This window comes from Equus caballus, chromosome 8 (assembly GCF_041296265.1).
Source record: "Equus caballus isolate H_3958 breed thoroughbred chromosome 8, TB-T2T, whole genome shotgun sequence".
Taxonomy (NCBI): Eukaryota; Metazoa; Chordata; class Mammalia; order Perissodactyla; family Equidae; genus Equus; species Equus caballus.
Genome location: NC_091691.1, coordinates 95,456,979 through 95,470,791, shown reverse-complemented (window position 1 = coordinate 95,470,791; position 13,813 = coordinate 95,456,979).

Sequence of the window (13,813 nt, the reverse complement as noted above, 5' to 3'; positions counted from 1 at the left end):
AGCGTGCAAATATAGGGAGGCATAGCTGGCTCGTGTAGACTATAACAAACAGCCTTGTATTTCTTTAAAAAGTTATTTGTGAAGAAAATACAATAGCTAAATTTTTGAATGACTACTGGTTTAAATTTGTGATGAAAATACAAATACTCCAGAGATGATATGTCAGTTTGGAGATTTTTTTTCTCAAAATGTCTGCAAACTACTTGCATGGGAATCTTTTAAGATGTATCTTAAAAATATGCCCATTGACCTTCTATATCAAATCATCGTGGGGTATGAGTCCTAAGTTTCTACATTAAAAAATTACACTTGAGGAATGTTTATATAAAACAACAAAAATAAAGATGTTGTCCTCTCTTCACGGACAAGTGAAACAAAAACTACTCTGAAAGATGGAATATTAAAAATATTCACCTAGACATTCAAAACTTCGACCTCGTTCAGAGTAGTAAAACCTCTTGTGACACAATGGAATGGCCAAATAACCTTAATTATTTTATATTTTTACCTAAATTTAAATTAATTGTTTTATATTTTTCCCTAAATTTAAATTTAATACTGGCTATCGACACTTAATTGAAGGCTACTTCTGCAATGATGTTTGTGCAGCAGGAAGCTGTGGTTAGTAGAATAGTTAACATATTTGTGCTGAAAATTTCAGGGAAAATAGATTTGAAATATATCAAACTATTTTTTTTTCCCTAACAATACTTGGCTAGTCAGCTACTATCTGCAAATGAGATGGTAAAACTTATAGCACTTTGGAAAATTACTGAGGGATCTGCTTTAAGAGCAGTGGAATTAAACAGTACCTGAAATGCAAAAAAAACCTCTGAAATGATTACACACCAATTTAAGTAATAAAAGGTGTATGCAGAAAGTTAATGTTAATTTCTTTTTGAAATATAGAGTGCACCTGAAAAATATTCTAAATCTATACATTTCTGTATCAGATACTATAACTTAAAATTTGGAGGGAATTTTTCCCTGGACACTGTGTTGTGTGCATGCGATACACCTTGAAATGTGGTGTAAATGCAAAACAATAGATAATCCAAACTAAAGAATAAATCTTGACAAAATTGTTCCATAGACCCTTCCTATTGGAGAAAGACTATATTATCACATGTAATATCCTTAAGTACAAAGATAAATGTTTTTAGTAGATGTATATTTGACCAATTTTTCAACCTGCTAGAGCTCTAGGGGCATTTACTGTGGGTGACATATTATAGTTATGAATTAATTAGTGTTCCTAACACCAAGAAAAGAGAGATGGTGTCAACACATGCAATGTATAAAATGGTAACTATATGATAAATGGGTCATTCAATATTTTTATTAAATTAAATATATTCATGACAAAAGCCATCACTGCAATATTGACTGAATAATTTAATCTTGTCATCGTATAGAGTGGGTTGCAAAATAATAAACTGTTCCAACAGAGTAAGATATTGAATATTTTTAGACTCAAGAGAGTTGTGGATTTAAAACAGACTCCTGCTACCTCATTCTTCAGAGATGACAGATACTAGAATCTTCATAATAAACCCACCATTATGCATACTCATCTTTTCTTTTTGTATTTCACTGACAGGAAAATATCCATTTTTCGCTAAAATATTATCTTTCAAGAGGGCTAATTTATGAGGACCAAAATAACTCATTCCAAAAGGTCTACTAAGACGTTATTTATTGAAAATATTAAGACTTTTATGACATTTCTTAAATCCTGTTAATTAACCAACATGATGATGAGTAAATGGTAAACAACTCAAGATAGATTATCAAAGGGCTGAGAAATGTGAGTTTAGTTAAATGATTATAAATATAAAAATAAGAGTAGGTTTTAAAATATGGTTTTGTTTAGTTAAGTTAGTGATTCGGTGTCATTTATTAGTAATCCAACATGAGAGCTAAGCTTTTCTATTATTTTCCTCAAATAAAGAATACACAATTTTAAGTCATTTGGGGCAGGAATGAGACATAAAACATGACCATCAGGCAGAGAATAAAAACAAACATTCTCTCCGCAATTTCCACTATTTAGTATACTCCCTTAAACCTCCCAGAGCATTACAAACATTTGCAAGCCAGGTTGAAAATAGGTGGACAAAGTGTGCATCCTCTAGCCATTCGTTCTGTTCCTTTATGAGAACTGCTTTCTCTCTTAATAGTTAAGTAAGAGGGAAAAATAAACTGATAGAGGAACCATTCAGTGAGACATTCTTTGCAGAAGCAGACGACTATGACTATACTATGTTTATACATTTTCAAGTTTACTTGAAACACAATGCTTTAGAGCCCATTATTAGTCATCTGGTGTGCTGGCGGAAAAGGAAACCAAGATGCTAAAGACCTAAAGATACCAAGAAACTCAGTCTTCCCTTTCTCCCTCCCTCTTTTCCTCTCTTCCTCTCATTTCCTCCCCCCCTCCTTTCTTTACTTCCTTCCTCTTTTCTTTTCCCCAAATATTTGTTGAATGCCTACTATGTGCCACACACTATTCTGGATCCTGATAGTACATAGATTGTTTACCAAGACTTAAAAAGACTCCTGACTTCAGGTAATATGTATTCCAATGATGGCAGAAAGGTAGTAATAAACAAATGGACAAAAGAGATACACTTAAGTTGTGACATTGCTTATTCTGACATTTTTAATAATCCAAAGGTTGGTTTATTTTTCAGTCTTTAAATTAGCATCTCAAACTTCTTTCTTTAGTTCAAAATGAAAGTAAATTTTAGTGAAACTTCATTTTCTGACGTAGAAAAATTGTATACGATCTCTTTAATTTTTCACAAATAATTTCTAAATATAAAATTATCATGTTAAATTTCAAAACAGCTTCTTTGAAAATTAAGTATTTTTGCTGCTTTATTTTTTAAAATTTTCATACAATAAAATTCACTCCTTATATTGTTGAGTTCTAAGGGTTTTAACAAAATCATGAAATTATGAATCTACCCGACAGAGCTGTTCCATCACCCTAAAAATCTTCTCTGTATAGTCCATTCCTTCCTCCACCCCCACAGGTCAGCATTACTGATCTGTTTTATGTCCTTATAGTTTTGCCCTTTCCGGATGGTTATAGAAGTGAAACTATGCACTATGTCACATTTGGGATGTGGCTTCTTTTACTTAGCAATGTGCATGACCATGTGACCTGTGCAGTCACCAGAGCCTCTTGTTTAGATAAGCCCAGGTGTGATTTAATTCTCTGCAGTTGCTTTGAGAAATTCTTAACACTTTGCAAACAAAGGTCCCTGCAATTTCATTTTGCACTGTGCCTGGCAATTTACGAAACTGGCTTTGTCTAGCATCAAATATTTGGGTCCTTTCAGTCAACAAAGGTGTCCATATCTCCCCAGGTTTCAGGTTCCTTGACAGGCTACCATTCGCAATTCCTTGATGGGTTAAGAAAAATTAACTTGCCGTTTGTCCAGATTTTTTTCTTTTTGTATGATGGGAGCAAAACTCTTTCTAGCTTTCTACATTTCCGAGTTGAAACTCGAAGTTCAAATAATCTTAATCCCCTATGACACTTTGAATATTACTTTGACTTTTAATACAAATCTTAAACTGCTTAAGCTGTTTTTATTCATTTTATTTATCAGATATCTGTCAAACACATAGTTGAAGAAATCATTTTAATAAAATAAAACATTTTATTTTATTACAAGGAGCAAATTCTAACTTATAAAATAAAGTAGGTCTCATTGAAAATAAGGTAACCCTTATCAATCATTTTGGCCTGTCACTTAAAAACATGTCTCATTGATGGAGGCGCTTTTTGCCTTTCCAAAGAGATGCTGTCTCAGTTCAGGCTGCTGTAAGAAAATGCCATAGATTGGGTAGCTTAAACAACAGACATTTATTTCTCACAGTTCTGGAGACTGCAAAGTCTTAGATCAAGGTGTCAAAGATTTGGTTATTGGTGGGGGCCCACTTCCTGGCTTGTGGATGGCTGCTCTGTCCTCATAGAATCTTTTTCTTGTGTGCCTATGGGGAAACAGAGAGAGAGAATGGGAGAGAGCAGAGAACTCTGGTCTCTTCCTCTTCTTATAAGGACAGTAATCCCATCATGTGTTTCCCCAGACATCATGATCTCATCTAAACCTAATTACTTCCCAAAGGCCCCAACTCCTAATGCCATCACACTGGAGATTTGGTCTTCAATGTATGAATTTTGAGAGAACACAAACATTCAGTCCATAACAATTCATTCCTGTGTACATTTATATACACTCAAGTTGACTATTTAAAGAACCGAGCGCACTGACTTTAACTAAAACAGTAAATCAGCTGTTGTGAGTGGCCTCAGGACACAGGCAGAGCCAACTCTAATGAGCAAGGTTACATAACATTATATTCCTCAAGAGAATCAAGGACTAAACTACATAACAAACTAATAAAATTTTATCTATAAATTATTTATATTGGTGAACAATGAATGCATATAAATTGTTATCTCTAAATGCTATTACAGATAGTGTTCTAACCAATGGTTTTATTAGCAGCATGATAAATGTTTTAACTTTCTTCAGTTCTATAACTCTCTATGTTACTTTCAGCAGTTCAGAAGCCATTTACAAGTCAGAAGTTGGCTATCTACTCATCATGATTGAGAGCTAACCGGATTCTGATAATTTTTATCTTGTTTCTCCCAATGGGATCACTTTATTTGGTTAAAAATATTATTAAGATTGTTCCTACTACAGCAAATAAATGTATATATTAGTTAAATCAACAAATCAGATTACATGGGAGTGGGCAGGAGAATTATCAAATATGTGATCACAGCTATTAAGTGTGTATAAGTACATGGATCCTTGAGTTGATACGGTACCCTTATTTACAACTGGCCTAAATTGTTTTCCAGTGAGGCATAAAAAGACCTATTTTTATGCGTGCATTAACAAAAGCATCCAGTGAAATAGAAAGGTAACTGCCCTATGATTTGTACATATGGATAATATGTACACTCAATTTAACCAATTTTTAGATTTTATATTAAGGAAAATACACAAATCATAATGAATTTTCACAAACTGTATACTTCTCTGTCCTCAAAACTCATCAAGATACAGAGAATTGCTAAGATCCCCCGATTTCCCATTTATTTTCTCCATCTCAAAGATAACCACTAAGTTTCATGCATCAAAAATTAGTTTTGCTAATTTTGAACTTTACACAAATGGAAACCTAAACTCTGTGCTCCATTGAGAAAAGTAATAAGATTTTAAAACACTCTAAATTTTCTTGTTTTATGATATTAAGGTAAAAAGTGTCTTACCCATTCACTTCTTAAAAGTTATCCTGAAATGACCAGATTAAGAAACATCATTGCAAATTTTATCCTTGAAATAATTGGCAGATATGTATAGCAAAAAGAGGAAACATTCTAAATTGCCATCAACAGCAGAATGAAAAAATAAATGGTGATTGTTTTTTTATACAAAGAGTTGGAATACAGCTATGAAAATGAGCAAATCATTGTTACATGCTTCAACATGAAAGAATCATGCAAACGTAATGTTGAGTGAAAAAAGCTAAACACAAAAATTGAGGTGTATGATAAGATTTTTCTTACATATAGCTCACAAATAGACGAAAGTATTCATTATAGATAGGAGGCAGATAATGGTAATGGTGGTGGTAAATCCTAGAAGGAGGCAGGCGGGAGGCCTCTGGGGTGTTGCTAAGGGTCTATTTCTTGATCTGAGTGGTGATTTTATGAACGTGGTTACTATGAAAAATCCACTGAGATATACATTTATATCTTATGCAACTTTCTGTATCTATGCTCTAATTCAATACAAGGGATTCTTTTTAAAAAGTAAAAAACACAAGAGCAAAGTTTCTAAAAAAAAATGAACATGTATATAGACTATAAGGAATCAAGATGAGAATGTGAAAGTGAGCTAATTAAAATGAAAATGAACAAATGTTTAATATAATATGAGTTTATATATTATTGAAGTAGATGGCCAAACATAGAGAACTAAAAAAAAAAAAAAATCAAATGAAACCATACAGATATAAAATGAGATTTGAAACCACTAATTGAAGCTTTATCATGTTCCACAAGAACCAACCACAGAAGGATAAATGCTGATTTAGACCCTAGTTTAGTTTCTAAATATTGAATATAAAGGAAAAAAATAAACTTTAGAAATAGACAAAAATTCCAAAGCTTGCATAAATGGGAGCGTATATTCTGGTCTGCCTGTTATCCTGTTGTCTTGGCATAATATTAACACCATCTCCTTTCATTCTCAGCAGTGTTATAATTTGCCTGATGAATTACATAGTCACCCTTACCTACAACAGGTCAGTATTAAACTGCTTTCAGGTATTTCTGAAGTGGCTTTTACTCCTATAGGGGGTCGAAGGTGCACGAGCATTGATGCTCTGTCTCCAAGCATTTTCAGAAAAATATAATACGTGCACGAATTCATGTAGAGACCAACAGTTTGATATCAGCTAAACCACTCTTGAACTTATTTTCACTCTTCCGTATGGCTACAACTCTGAGTTAGCTCATGAAATAATCTCATCACAGACCCTGGGTGTGCCTGCTTCATAATGCCCTCTTCCTGTGCAGTGGCTTCCCTGTAAGGAACCTGCATCACCCAAGGAGAGAGCAGAACTGAATTCCCGTGACTGGCATTTGCTACCTTGTTTTTCTTCTGGGAATTTTATCTTTAGTGCCCCTTGTAGCAGATTGGAAATGTCGATGTGAAAAATAAATATTTTCAGTCTTGTTTTGGAGGTAAGATCTTCTGTAATTGGAACCGATATCCTTAGAGAGTAGAGGTGAAGAAAGAGATTGAAGACCCTTATATTAGAAGAACACTTGATCAGTAGCAAGAGGGACTGATAAGTAAAATAGCGGCAGCTTCAAAAGCAAAATGTTAGAATTGAAACACTTGCATCTAGAGTTGGGAGAGTGATTAATGAAATTCTTGACCCTTTGCAACCGGCTACCTGGCTCCCATTTCCAGCTTTATTACTTACAAACAGTATAATTTGGGGAAAAATTACAGATTAAGTCTGCTCCTTGGCATCCTCATTTGTAAAGTGGGGATGGAGATGATAGAATCAACCTCGTAGGACAATTGTGAGCTAGTGTACGTAATGCACTTAGAACAAATGCTGCATAGTCTACATGCTAAATAGACACTGACAATCCTAGGGCCATGTCTGTGACTGATTTTAGAAAAATGGGAACAAAGATTTTTAAATTACAAAGTATCAAGTAATTTTGAAGCCAGAGGTTTTTGGGGTAATCCAGATTTTAATCCGATAAGGGTCATGTCATTTCCCCAAGTAAGTTCCAACGCAATGAGAAATATATTAAAGTGTGAGCAAATGAACAGTATAATATCAACTTTATTAAGGGAGAAAATTGACATTAGAGGTTTTTTCAGGAACATTACTGCTGAGCTGACTGCAATGATGAGGATGTTCAAAAGTACAAGGTCTCTGAGCAATTCCATCCTAAAAGCCTGAAGGATAAAAGCCAAGCAATGCATCCTCATTTCAGTTGCCCCAGTTTCTCCATTAGAATAATACATTCTGCTTCCCACAGGAGGACTAACTTGGTGTGTTGTGTGAGGGTGAGGTAGCGGGCAGGGAGAGGAGATGCCAAGAAATCAAGAGAAAATTTAATGCTACCAGGGATCCTGCCACAAGGAATAAAACACCATGCAACCCTAGGACAATGGTAAGTGTTGATGTCATTGACTACTTGAAAGCTATTGAGCAGGATAGGCTGCACAGTCTAAAACAGGAGGGAGGCAGCAAAGAAGACCCTTCTTAGCTAAGCTCTCCTCCATATGTGTACTTTCTTGAAATCCCTCAAATTCTCCTTCTCTTCTCTAATTTTCCACCACTCCTATGTTTCCAATAATTGACTAAGAAAATATTCTCATTTTACCCCACAGTTGATAGGGCATAAATCCTACTAAATGGCTGTCTTTACCGGCTTAAACCTAGTCTTTATTCTTTTGTTTACTCTTACTTTCATTTACTTGATTTATATTTCTGGAGTGCTACCATCTAATACTCATTCCAAGATAATCTAGGCCTATATGTCACAGTATTTAGGACAAGGGAAGTTGGTGAGTAACAAAGGGATACATGATGATGTGCTGTTATAACTCAAGACTGTGACGGGTGGCACCAGGTTACATCAGGAAAGAAGAAGATAGTCCATTAAATTGAAAAAATGTGGAACTCTATATGCTATGAATAAGCGTACTCCAGTGGTGCATTTATGACGAAGATATGGGTCTGATTTTTAAAAGTTTGCGTTTGTTTCAAAAAGGCTTTGAGACTAACTTATCTGCCTGTTTTAGCTGATATGTTTTAATTAAGTGGAACTTTTTATTATGAATTTGTTTCAATGAGAAGAGTTGGCCTGGTTAGTAGTAAGTATTTTGAATCGAGACGGAATTTGCACTAAGTTGGCCCTTTAGTGCACATTATAACCCACTATGTGCATTTCACCCTTGGCACAATTGTGGCTGAAATCAGACGTTAATGATTCTTCTCCCAGCTGCTCTCAAACTCCAAGTTTGTCTTCCACTCAGGAAGAGAAAATCTTAAACCACTGTTTTATTAATAGACAAAATAACACTTTTAATTCAAGAGATTTCTAAGGGGGAACATGATATCAGAGGGACATCAATTTTTCTTTTAAGGCCACAATTTAGTACAAATAGGGGAGAAGGTACAAACGTAAGAATTTTTATCAAAAAAAGAATAAAATTGCATAATAAAATTAAATGTGTGATATTACTAATAATAAAGGGGAAAATGGACACTGGAACATCAATTATCAGTGAGTGCCACAATGTCCACCAGTGTGACTGTGTCTTGTATAAGAATGTAATTACTGCAGAAATGCATAATACTATTTTAATACTAATTAAAATGTCAAATTCATCGGATTGCTTGAGTGTTGAACAGGAAGGAATTATATTTAAAGCTCAGTAGAGAGGAATATTTTTATTCATAAATATTTATTATTATTTTACTAATAAAATGTATTAAAATATATAATTATTAATAATATAAATAACATTTTATTGTTTGAATAATTATTTTATTATATTGCTCAATATAGATCTATGTGACTCTTCCTTTTATTTATTTATTTATTTTTCTTTCTGCTTTTTCTCCCCAAATCCCCCCAGTACGTAGTTGTATATTCTAGTTATGGGTCCTTCTAGTTGTGGCATGTGGGACACCCCCTCAACGTGGCCTGACAAGTGGTGCCGTGTCCACACCCAGTATCCAAACCAGCTAAACCCTGAGCTGCCTCAGTGGAGCACTCGAACTTAACCACTCGGCCACGGGGCCAGCCCCTCCTTTTATTTTGTAAAATATTTTAATTGTGATTATTTTAATATTACAATAGTGGTTATGAAATAAAATAACAAAACTATTTTGTTAATAAAGAAGAATTGTGATTAATAAAACACAGTCGTTTATTTTCAAGTATGTTGAGTCCACTAGTACAGGTCAATGATGTATTTGGGAGGTTCCCTCATTTGTGACACTTGAAGCAGTGTCCCCCACAACCTCATCCTGGCCCTGCCACCCCAGGTGTTGCTGATAAGTGCTGGGCAGACTGACTCTTGACTGGCTTTCAGCATGCAATGGGGCCCAGAAGCCTAAGAAGTGTGCTTTAAATCAGGTCCTAAATCTTTATTTTCCTATATTGCTTGACAAATACAGAAAATATGCCTTAAATAAATAGTTTTATAAGTGATCTGCAATGTTTTCTTTTTATGGAAAAATACTACTCTCTAGCTTATAGGTATAAAATATAAAGATTCATTTATGAAGTGCTGATATAAGATAACAACTATTCAATATAAAATCAGCAATAAAAATTCCCATGCCTCACTGATCTCAAGACAGATACATATTTGGTAATCACCCCTCTGTGGAAAGCAGCCCTAGGTTTGTGTGCCACACCAAAGCTGATTATCAAAGGAAGCTGGAGAGGATGCTCCTCATTTGGGTGGACGCACTGGAGGGCAAAAGGGGAGGAGTCCAGGATCAACTGGGAGGTTTATCCACTCCATGAGGTTAATTAACTCTTCTAAAGTTTAAGGTAATATTTAATGTAATTGAAAAGTTATATAAAGTGATCTTAAAAATAATTTAGGAGTAGAAGAGTAGTATTACCAAGCTAGGAATGTGGCAAGGTATCAAGGATGGAGAGCTCAGTCACATTTCAGATAGTCTGATGTATACTAAGAGTCCAGACGGATTTTAATATAGCTTAGTAATTTTCTGAAAAAAAAATACAGCACTCTTTCAAGTAGAATAAATGAAAGTATCATGTGGATGCACACGAGTATCCAAAGAGAAGCCATTCACTGAATGGAGTGTAAGTCTGGGCAGTTTGTTCTTGGAGAATACAGAACATTTTGGATAAATATCAAGGTTCTTGATTCACTAACACTGTATCCCAAGTCACTGGATGCTCACAAAATATTTAGAGTTTTCAGAAATTTGGACAGTGCTTAAAGGCAGAACAATAAACCAAAACCACCATTCATAATATCCCTTTCTTTTTAAAGACAAACTTATTAAAAATAAGAAGTATATGCAACCAGGTAGAAAATGTAGGCAGACTCATGTTCCTAGGTCAGAACAGAATATAATCAATTTATTTTTTTGGTCCCTGATGTAATCCACAAGATGAGTTAAATCCTTGGATAAATAAATAAACAAACATAAGAAAAGTAGAGAGTGGGAATGCTGGGTACAGAAAGACTTGTTTTGGCCTTTCAATTTTTTAATTGCTTTCTGGTGATATAAACCTGCAAATTAGATATTCCAATAAGAGTTCCCAATAAAGACTATTAGATGTACACTTTTCAGAATAATACGCAAAATGTAAATTTTTAGTTGAATTATATAATCCCATCAGACATAGACATTTAGATTTTGGGTATTTCTATTACCTTTTCAAAATTTCAAATGTTAAAATTTATATGTAATTCTGTTAAATAGTAAATACCTATTACCTATGTTTAATGCCCCTAAAAGGATATACCTCCCTTAATGAATCTAACGTTACCTAAACTGTCATCTGAATTGATGAAATCTGCAAGGGCTTGTTGCAATTACATGGTTCCATGAATATTGCAGTTTAATAGGAAACATAGTTTTATATTCTAGGATGTTATACACAAAAATACATGATTAGCACTTAAAGTATGTAATATTAAAGAGTATTAAATGGGAGAGTGACAAAATCATATAAAAGCTTTTGGTCAATTAATATGGTTATATTCTGCTGGATACATGGTATCTTGAGATCCTGGAGAAAAGGCGACAAATTATGAACTTGGTGATTACGTAGCTGGTGCCAGGATGTCGTAGAAACTAGTGTTGGGAGACAATCCTCCATGGGTCCCTGGCACTCCTCCATGTCTTTACTGGGCATGGCAGTAATGCAAAGATGTGACCTCTCTTTGTTTGAGCCATTTCCCAAATCTGTGTTTTCAGTGAGCAACCTCAGGGATGAGGTGAACTTTCTCCCCAGACAAAGCAGATTTGATTATATTAGAGGCAGCTAATAGGGCTCATGTAGTACTCTCCTGTTGTAACTTTTTGCAGGATTCCTTGTCAGCCCACCTGTATTGCCCAGGCGGTAACTGGGATACAGGGAATTGTTGTGGCCACCTTCATCCTTTGGCAACTGTTTTGCTGTGAGTAATAAAGTCTTTGATCTCTAAACTTGGAGTCTTGTGTCTTCTCCCAGCATCCATTAATCTATTGCAATCTTATTTGTTAGCAGGTTGTGCAGCAAAATCTTGGACTTTCATGGTTCTTGACAGCTAAAAATGACTGTAAAACAGTATACATCACTTCAGTGAATTTTGCAGGAATGATCAATTAGTGAGATGTTGAGTAAGGGGTAGAGTCCCTGGATCTGCCAAGATTTAAGACTGGAAAGTCAGGGATGATGGAAGCTGTTACACCAGAGGGAGACTGTCCGAAAAATTAGAATTTTAGAGGTATACCTAGTTATTGCTTCAGAATTCACAGATTCATAATTAATTTCAATCATTTCTTCTAATGAAAACTGTATTGGTAAACATAAATAAGCAGTGAAAGTACGAAATTGTGAAAACTATGTAAAATTCTGTGATGAGAAGCATGTGATGAGAACTCCTCTATGTTCTAGTTCATCTACCTGAACAACCCCTGTTTTTGATGGTCCATCTACTATTTTCTTTATGACTTATTAAGAGACCTTGAAATGTAAGATGGACTAGTATTTTTTTCACTATGACCTGACTGACTAGTGATTTTTCATTTGTATTTTCTCCCTCTGGCTATAGTTTATTTCTCAATATATAAAAATGAATTGTTTGCATTATATTTAATTGACTTAATTTAGCTGATACAAAAATCCCTTGATAATTGCCAGGTACTGAAATGCAATTCTGAATATCAGAATGCTCCTCCATTTGTTCTCGTGGGTGTGGCAAGAAAATGGACTGTTAAGTGGCTTTCACAGTCTCCACCTGAAGAGGGAAATTTTGAGGTAATTTATGTGCTTTAGAGAGTAGTTAGCGTTCCATGTACTGTAAGTTTGAATCTTGATTAAAGCCAGCAGGGTATTGATGTCACTAATGACCAGTTAATTAGGGTGATCAAATAGTCCTTAAAGGAGATTTGGAGTATGTGATATCATTAGGCTGAAATGTAATTCCCTAACTTTATCCTTATTAAGTTGGTCTAGCCTTTTCTTCCATCCTTTGCTATGTGTGGTTTTAATTAACACTCTGCATATATTTCAGGACACTGAACAATGCAGAAAAAATGCAATATAAGCTCACCAGCAGCAGAAAGTAGAGCTACTGAAAATTGTGCGTATGTGTTTTTGTCAATTACGTGGGGTTTACTTTAAAACTAGAATGACTGACTAAAATTATAAAATTAGTAATTATAACTAATAATGTTATATGATAGATGATGATGCCCTAATCAGCATTTTCTATCCCAAATTTCATCTACAAATGCACAGAATTTCTGTGCAGGCTAATCATGTGACACACATCATAATACGTCTCTTTTCTGTTCTTTCAATAATACTCACCTTGTGCACCTAACAAAGTTTCTTCTCCGGTGGAGGTTCATAGATGAGTATAATTCATAATCCTACAAAAACAAGTGCTATGACTATCACGTTAAAGTCAGTAGCTTAAAACCACAAAAGTGCACATGGTAAGGAAGATCTTAGATGTGTGCATACCAGACCTTTTGAAAATAAGAGCCATGCATTTTCATTTGTGCATCAACTCAATATGCACAGAAATTGATAGAATGCAGTGAGAAGAAATAAAAGATATTATTAATATTACCTCTCAATCAATTTGAATTTGGTATTTTTTTTTTCTGGTGTATTTACATGATTTGAGGTTCAAAGAAAGAGAAAAAGAGAGGAGATGCTTGTGATTTGAATATAATATTCCAAAGAATCTAGACATTTCCTCTACGAATGGTATAGTTAAAAAGAATCATGAAGAATATTATGCTAGCTTTGAGTATCCATGAATACCAACACAATCCTTTATTTTTCGAAGGCTAATTAATTTGTGGTATTGACTACATTAAGCATATTTTTTCAAAGGCTCTGTCAAAAATATAATAATAGCCTATAATTAAGGCAGCCCAAAGGAAGATATGAAATATAGATTAGTTGGTGTTAGTCCTCAAATTTTAATTTCAAGGAAAGTCCCCAAAACAGTATGCTAACTCATTGAGAGTTTTG